Source organism: Barbatula barbatula, assembly GCF_947034865.1.
Source record: "Barbatula barbatula genome assembly, chromosome: 4".
In the NCBI taxonomy this organism is placed as follows: Eukaryota; Metazoa; Chordata; class Actinopteri; order Cypriniformes; family Nemacheilidae; genus Barbatula; species Barbatula barbatula.
The window spans coordinates 5,844,830-5,853,802 of NC_136768.1; the positions used below are offsets into that span (position 1 = coordinate 5,844,830).

The following is an 8,973-nucleotide window of genomic DNA, read 5'->3' on the forward strand; positions in this document are numbered from 1 at the left end:
TTTAATTTTATTTTAGAAAATGACCGATCGTTTCGCTAGATAACACCTTTATTCTTCGTCTGGTATCGTTTAAAGCCCTTTGAAGCTGCACTGCAACTGTAATTTTACATAAACATTTTGGATGACAACAGGGTAAATTATCATGAAAATGTATGTTGAAAGTGAACCAAATCCTTTAATTCTGATTGCATGAGCTTCGTAGAAAGCGCCCTTAAAAATATCCAATATACTCGCATCTGTGACCACACACCAGTTTAATGCTTCAGGCTGCAATGTCAATTTGGATTATATATATTAATTTATTTCCCTTCATTTCCTTTCATTTCTCTTTTCCTTTCATTTCCCTTTAGTAAATAATTTAATGTACTTATTAAGTTATTGTTTTAATAGTGTATGTCATGATATTGCTGTTTCCAGTGACAGCATTATAAAACACTAAAGCAGGCTAACTTTTATGTCCTTAATGAATATTATGAATAATTGCATTTTTGGAAAAGAGTATTTTTTCGCAAACCCCGTAATCTGATGTCTGTTTATATACAAAGAGGATACCGAAACTGCTAGAAAACATGAAGCGATACCGCATGGCGTAATACTGATAATGAAAATAAATAGATGAATTGCAAGCACCTGTAGAATGCATAAATGTAAATGTTTATCCAAAGCAAGGTGCCAAAATGAACCTTGACCTTTGCACCAATTTTACAACTGCTAATATCCTTTTATTTGAGTAAACGTATGCTCTGAACATTTTAAATGAGCTTTAATGTTCCATCTTTAAATGACTCATTATCATTATCAGCATGGTCTCATATGCACAGAGGGATGTAAAATCATGCCTAGATACTCAATTAAAGTCATTTGATTGAAACATCTGGATGCCATAGCGCTTCGCTTTTGTATCATCACTTTTATTGGAGACATCGCACAGACTAATGAAGTATAAATCTGTTTGTCTTTCACACTATTGAGATAGATGCCTTAATCTAAATGACTTGGTCCGAATGGTTTGGAAAATCTGATCTCAGAAGTCTTTCCCCACAGGCTCTTTAGTCAATTAAGTGCACAGATTGTGTATTTGATCATTATTTCACATGCAATCTGAGGTTCATTGAGATCCTCGGCACACCTGTGTTTCTCTTCTGTTGAGGCGAACATCTGATGGACTGAGTGTGAATGAAATTGTCTCAAAGGACAGATTTTAATTGCTCAGAGGTTTTTGATTCAACCTCCAGAGACAATATGTGAGTTTGCATGTTTGATTAAAAAAATATATCTTTATTTCCGTTGTTTGTCATGTAATTCATTAATGGGATTACAAAAGGCGTACAGTGCAAGCATAGAGCAATAAAATTCACACACAGTAGTGTATAGGTCAGATTAACAATTATAGAATTGATAAAATTGCTTTTGATCTTAAGTCCTCTTGTCAAATATAAGCACAGTTGTAGAGAGTTTTTTGTGGTTTACATTAAGGATGTCATCTCAGATATCTGAGACGCATAAGACGTACAGTAGGTCACAATTGAAATATTAAAGAGCTCTCATGTCCTCGCTCGTCCTCTCTCTTGTTCTTTGTCCTCCTCTCCATCTCCCGGTCCCGATGGATGCTTTCGGTTTTTCAGGAAATGCGTTAACCCCCTTTGTACTGTGACAAAGGGGTGTGTTAATCTCACCGAGTTAGTAGGCAGGGACATGGGGGTGGGCTCCGGGGAGAGACGAGCGAGCGAGTGTCTGTGAATATGCGTGTATGAGCGTGTGTGTGAGGCACTGTCAGAGCTTTCACAGGCCACACACATGCTTTTCAGGAGCCACAGGGAACGGTTTTGCGACACCCCTTTGATACATAGCATCATCAGAAAAGGACTTATTTTGACTGACCACTGCATCAAGGTAATTGTGTTCCAACTGCTTTAAATAAATAAAACATCTCCAGAGCTTTTGTTTGCTGTATGTGACATGAGAATGGTTGCTGTTAAGTTTTTTCTGGGGTATTTTGGAGATTCTCTTAATGTTTCTCACACCCTGTGGGCCAAAGTTACGCCCTCGGGGTAAACTATTCCTTTCACTTCTCAGGTGGTGTAACTGCAGTTCTAATGTAATAATAAGGACAAATAGCATTCTGTCTATGTACACACCTGCTATCACCTTTCCTGTGAAAAGTAGACAGATTTGTCTTTGTGTGTTGTTTCTTTGCGACTCAAAATGTGTGATGAGCTGTCTACTGTATTTAGATGGATAGATATTGATGGATGCATGGAGGAATGGAGATAGATAGATAGATAGATAGATAGATAGATAGATAGATAGATAGATAGATAGATAGATAGATAGATAGATAGATAGATAGATAGATAGATAGATAGATAGATAGATAGATAGATAGATAGATAGATAGATAGATAGATAGATAGATAGATAGATAGATAGATAGATAGATAGATAGATGAACTATTTTTAGATCTGTCTATCAACATTTGTTTCAGTGTTTTCAAAAACCTCTCCATCTCTCGACCCACGATGCCGGCATGCAGCCCGTCTCCATGACAACACCTCAGGTCAGATCCGAGAGGTGGGAGGTAGTCAGTGTCGTTTTTTTTCTCTTTTTTATTGCTTGTTTCTTTTGCTTTCTGTCCCTCTATGAGACAGCAGCTGTTTGCGACAGCTTCACGAGGGCCCGGAGATTTCCACAGTAGTTTGCTTTAAAATCAGAAAACAATAAAGCAAAGCAGCACGGCTCTCCCTCGCTGCGCCTTTGTGGTCGCTCTGCCATCAAAAGCTCTGTGCTCCGTGTGGGGGGGTTAGCGTCAGTCGCCGTGTTTCTGTTAATGTGAAATGAATGCGTATGTCTCGAGGGAAGGCACTAATATATGCGCTACCATGAAGCTGCACGTGTGATATAGAGGTACCAAGCGGGCCCCCCGTCACACTCTTGGCTGATTTAAGGCAAGGCGTTGGGTTTACACAGAGGCAGTAATTTTTGGAAAACCCTTCGGGTTGAAGAATAACTCAATTTGTGTGTTTTTATTGTGTGTTTGATTGTCGGCACTAGTTTCCTCTTTGTGGTCATATTCTGCAGATTTAATGGAACAGTTCACCTAAATATACCTTTTTGTCGTCGTTTGCACACATTCATGTGGTTTCGTTTTCTTTTAGTGAATAATGACAAGGATGTTTCCATCTGTTTCTCATACAAAGCTCTTTAGAGGACTTATAGCTCATGAGTTGCATGCGTTTTTGACATCCGATTGAGCTCTCTTCAAAGCTTCAGTCCCCATTCATCTGTAATTGCACGGAAAGGTTGCTTCAAAACGTCTTCTTTGAAGAGGACTTCAAAATTCCCCTTTTTAATTGTTCGATTTTGTTGTAACAGCCTGCCTACACACCTGAGCTGTGGACGTCTAGTTGGAACGGGAGGATCCGCTGTCTGATACAGTCTGAACAGGTAAAGTGTGTCTCATTTTTTGCAACTTTATGTTGCACTTTGGTCCGTTTGACTCTTTTTAATGTAGAATTTGTGATTCAGTGTCAAGAACTATAAAAAGAGTTGTGTTGTAATGTTGTGATGTAAAAGAATGTATGATGTTCTTATTATAGTGAAACCGTTTTATATATGTCATAGCCCTCATTTCAGCAAGAATAACATCTGCATTATGCAAATGAATAGATACATTTATAAAAAGTGATCTCCAAATAAACTTGCATTTTCTGGAAACTGAATAATGAATTCAGTATTCTTTCCCAAATCCATAATACAATCAAATATAATCATAGCATCAAAACTGCTGAAAAATGCAGAATGCACAGCCAAAACTGGAATATGTGTTTCGAATTTGGCCTATGAGGGCAAAAACGGGCTGTTAGCTAACAAGCGAGCCACCAAGCACAAGGTTAATATCTGTAGAAGAGATACAGAGGAAGAAATCTGCATCGGGCACAAAGAAATGCGCTGAAGTAATTTTTAAAGTTAAATGGACTTCAATGTGATTCTCCCCTAATGATGAACCTGCTGTGCTTTACTGTGTATTGTGTGCTCTACAGCTCAGCCACGATTCGTATTAAAAATTAAGACATACAGTAGATCTCATGCCATATTCTTTATTGCACGTAGGTTTGGCTTGGACTAGATAACCCGAAAAAATGAAAACACTCTCCCTTCTTACTCAATCTCATTTCTTTAGAAAACTGTTCAAAGAAGAATGTCCAAGCTGCATTTTTTCATTTAATGAACGTGAATGGTGACCACAGCTGTCAATTTCAATGCAAAAACAAGATTTTTAGTAAAAACAACTTAGACTACATTTGAGTCTGTTGGTCACACCAAGATACCATTTCAAAAATCATGCAGACTGTATTTAAATGACAGCCCCTATAGTCTCCATCTGCTCTTTTTGTTACGTAACACTGTCCCTTTTTTCTTTGATGTACATCTGAACTTTGGTTTTCTAGAAAAATATCCCAGGTATCATATCTTAACACACACAGACACACACACATTTGAAGCATATTAATGGCAGTAATATCAGCACATACTGTAAAAGCTCTGCTTGCACCCACATGCAGCATGTGGACAGATGACCACAGCTTATCTGTAACAGATGGAATAGAGAGAGTGAGAGCCAGCCCAAGCTTTCATCCTCTACTATAAATCTTCAAAAGAGATTTTACATGTCATTTGAATAGACAGATACAATATTTTGGGATTGAATCTGTGTTATGGATACAATTTAACTCTTGAATGATGTTCATGTGTGCGGGCCTAGTGGACTAAGAGTATTATTCGGTTAAAGGCATAAATATTCATGTAAAAATACTTTACAAACCTTTATGTGCCTTCACTTTAAGTTTAAAACAAGCGGCAACCTTCCGATCTCTCTTGTGAAGCCAACGCGGCTGTTACTTAAACTGCAATTCATCGACTGGCCACTAGAGACTGGATCCAAAAGGGAGCAGAATCTCATTGAGCCCCATGTTAAAATGGACAATTTTGCAGCAGAATAAAACATGTTTTCAGCCTTGTCCAAAAAATATTTTGGTCTATGTAACTGTGAGGAGGATACATTTCATTTATAACTCACCCATTCAATTTATATAAAGCCTTAAAATTCAGCAAATTAGGTGCGTGGCCACTTGAGTGACAAGTGTTTTCAGCAACCAGGCGCCTCAGCCCCAACCAGGTCTGCCCCTTTGCCCATTTTCGGTTATCCGGGTGTGACGCACTGCCAAGATGGCTCCGCCCACTTTAGGCTTCAATACAGCTCCTCAAAACCTACGGGTGACGTCACGGACACTACGTCCATATTTTATACAGACAACGGATTTAAAGCAGTAAACATTGATGATTCGTTCCAAAGTAATGGCTTTGTGGTTCAGTGGGCGAATCAGATGATGATTCAGTAACCGCTTCAAATGATTCGGTGAGTGAGTAAGCAGTTCTAAACTCATGAGGAGAGATGTGATGACCTTCATCATTTTAAATCTGGTCATTGGCAGCCCTCACCCTCCCGAACACAAATACGCCTGCTTTACAGTCCCGTGACCTCCTGTCGAGAGGAGACCTTTCATGAAACCCTTTGCTTTCTCACTGCTGGTGGTGTATGGATTTTACACAGGAGAACAGCACAGAGCCGCATTATAAAGTCTGATCAACAGAATGAGAGCTTTTTACAACCAGCGTTGAATAAAACATAATGCCCACCCTTACAGTAATACATGTGCTGAGAGGAGAGATGTTCGGATGATGTCAGTCTTATGACTCGTAGCCGTCAGGAGCCATTGAATCATTTCTGGACATTCCCGGCTGCTCCCTAAATTTTTAATGCACTGTAGATTTGAGTAGCTTGACAAAAGCGCTATTTCCTGTATTATTGGAACACTTTCTAAAAAATAATAAGCGTTATGTTATTTCTTGCTTAATTTAATTTGTGTAAAGACTCATAATCATTATAGAATGTGTGGTGTCTCTCTTCTGCCGAAGACTTCAAACCTTAGTTCCATTACAAAGCATTCAGATCAGATCTTAACCTGTTTATGTCTGTTACAGGCCCTTGATTTTCAAACCCATTTATGATCAGACGTATTCGAATGGTACAAAGGACCTTTTAAGCATTAACATCCTTAACAAATGTGTCTCCAGTGTGATTTGAATGTAAGATTTAAAGAGACCTTATTTAGTTAATATGTAAATGCCTCTGTCACTGTATGTTTTAAAATGTGAAGAACAAAAGCATTGTGTTACTTTGAAATAAAAAAATATTTATATTTGTGACACAGAAATATATACAGTATTTACCAGGAGCCCTTTGGGTGCACATGAAACCCTGTGACGGGATAGATCCAAAAATAAACATCCTTTCTTCGTTTGTTCATATTCATGTCATTACAAACATGTATGACATTTTATGACTTTGTAAGAAGTTATTTTGAAGAATGTTGGTAATCAAACTACATTGACCCCCCCCATTGACTTCCTTCGTTTGGACAAAAAACCATCAACATATTTCTCAGAATATCTTCTTTTGTGTTCCACAGAAGATAGAGGCATATACATTTAAACGTAAAGTCTTCACATTGGAGAGCAGTTGAATATTTTAATTTTTCTATACGGCAGATTTAAAGTCTGTTATTCAGACTGAATAGTTTCACTCAGAGTGCTTTAGCTCACACTTTGTTTCCAGCTTTCAGCGTAACCACACCATAAACAGCATAATGCAACAATGCAGTTTGTGATTGGCCAGACAGGAGCGTGCTGACCATCAGCACCTTCCCAAAGCTCAGGAGAGAATGAACATTCTCCCGTTCTGCTGATGCTGCGGATACGACTGACCCTTTAGCCGTGAATAACTTCACGCCAGCGGCGTGTCAAATGAGGTTGGCTCATTTATTTAGATAGCAATTCTGTGCAAACTCCCCGCAGAGACCGACTGAAACAAAGCAGGGCTGAGGTTTTGCATTGTCTTGTTTCTAAAAGCATCAGTTGTTGGTTTTTGGGCACAGCATCAGCGTGTCGGGGTACAGCTGCAAACAGATCGGTTCAACAAGTGCAGGTTCTCGAACTGAAACTACCTCTATGCTACATAAACTAATTTTCCTAGTCAGTTTTGCCCTTCTCACTTTTCAGTAAAAATATCTGAAAGTTTTCTTAAGCAAAGTTGGGTAAGATAAGACTTGTTTTAAGAGAGTATATATATATATATACTGTAGATGTAAGGTAGCTTTTGTTATTGTTTTGGCAAATTATGTTTTCTTGTTTTAATGCTTATTTAGTAAATACTTGTAATTTTATTTACTGGCAAGAAAAATGAACTCGAACATTTTGTATTGGCTGTGAAATCTTTGAAAATAGCTAGCAAGACACATTTTTAGGAGTGTAATCTATTGTAAATGGCTAAACAAAAAAGGATGAGTCAGAGTTGTGTATTTCATACACGGTAAAATGGGATTTTATTGGCCTAGAGCCGATTTTATTGGCCTTATGAATTAAAATTCAAGGCAGTGCAGTGCTTAGCTATAAAGCAAATACAGGTTTGGTAAACAAACATTAACCCCTTAAAACCAGTTTCAACATAAAGGCTTGTTGTATGATCTGTGTTTCTGCGGTTGTACCGGTTGTCTGATTCGCTGCTCCGGGGCTTCAGACTTTGGTGTGAAACGAGACATTTAATGTCCTTTCTCCAATTTGGCCTGAAGGCACCCTCTGCTAAAGTAAAGAGCTGTTCTTTCTTTTCATCCTTCAATGACAGCTGAGAGCTGTCGAGAGTGCTTTTCTCAGTAGTGTCCTTCGCTTAGATTTACTTTTAAAAGATGGATGGGTTTAGCTGCGTTTTCTGTGTCTTTTAATAGGCCGGTGTATGTAACAAGTGTGTTGCCGTAGAAACGGAGAGATGGGTTCTATTGACTCAGGTCTTCAGAATGAAGACGCTTGTTGAAATACGTTTCCCATGTACTTTTTTGCTGAGGGTCATTAAAAAAGGTTGTTTTTGCCGGTCAGATTGGCTTTTAAAAGGATCATCCCATTATTTTATAGTTTTCGTTATCCGAGATCTGTTTATATTATGTTAGAAAAGATTGTAGTTTTTCTGTTTTAGAAATGGTTTTAGCTATAAGATTTTACATTGTTTCGGAGTTGACTACAGAAAGATAAGAAGTGACCCTTTTTATCAAAAGGTCACTTAAATGCTACTTCAATATTTAAATAAAATAATATATCCATTTCCTGTATTTGCATAAAGTAGGCTGAGATTCTGTGTGTGCGTATGTGCGCGCGAGCCGGTGTGTGACCACACATTTACATGTCATCTTATTAGTTTGAGTTTATTTTGTGTCTTTTTCTCATGGTAATATCCAGCCCAGCTCAAACCACACTAAGAGAGCCTTTCTGACCTTAGATGGACACTGTGTTGATAGTTCTCACACTTCTGTGCCCGTGTACACATGTGAAGGGTAAAAGATCCTACAAAAACGTTCATGCATTTAAATATTCAATGTTTAATTCAGAAATAAAAAATAAGATTCAAAACACATATACATGCACACATACAGTACATACACACAGAAGTCTGTTTAAAAAAGAAAAACTCAAACCCTAAGTTAGACTAAATGAGCTTTAGTGAAAAGAGAAATTTTCCCCCCTTGTCAACGCAAACAACAAGTTTGCCAAACCCTCAAAAGGCAGCAGTAGGATGTGGTTATGAATGAACCCAGATGAATGAAGTTCACCACTTTTAACTTTACTATGGTGGCTTTTATCTCCATTCATATGTTAATCATGCCATTCAATTCAATTGCATACATTCCTTTTATTTGATACAGGTATTATGCTGAGATAAATACAAGATGAGACGTGTTGGAAAAGCCTGTGGCAACATTTCCTTCCTGTAACAGACACTAAACAGCGCTGTTATTGATATTTCCGTAGCTATGAAAAAATGAACTGGAAGTATTTACAGTTTTGCGGAAAAGTTACCTTATTTA

General features: G+C 38.0%; 1 protein-coding gene across 2 annotated transcripts in view; it reads left to right on the plus strand.

Moving 5' to 3' along the window:
* Positions 1-1,720: 1,720 nt before the first annotated feature.
* The window catches only part of nrcama (neuronal cell adhesion molecule a), a 24,912-nt gene continuing 17,659 nt past the window's right edge, over positions 1,721-8,973 (plus strand). Inside the window, exons 1-2 of one of the 2 annotated variants that reach the window (XM_079454122.1) lie at positions 1,721-1,893; positions 3,374-3,445. The gene's annotated coding sequence lies outside the window, so the exon portion shown is untranslated. The remainder of the gene's footprint in view (positions 1,894-3,373; positions 3,446-8,973) is intronic. The other variant, XM_079454121.1, reaches the window with a different exon arrangement.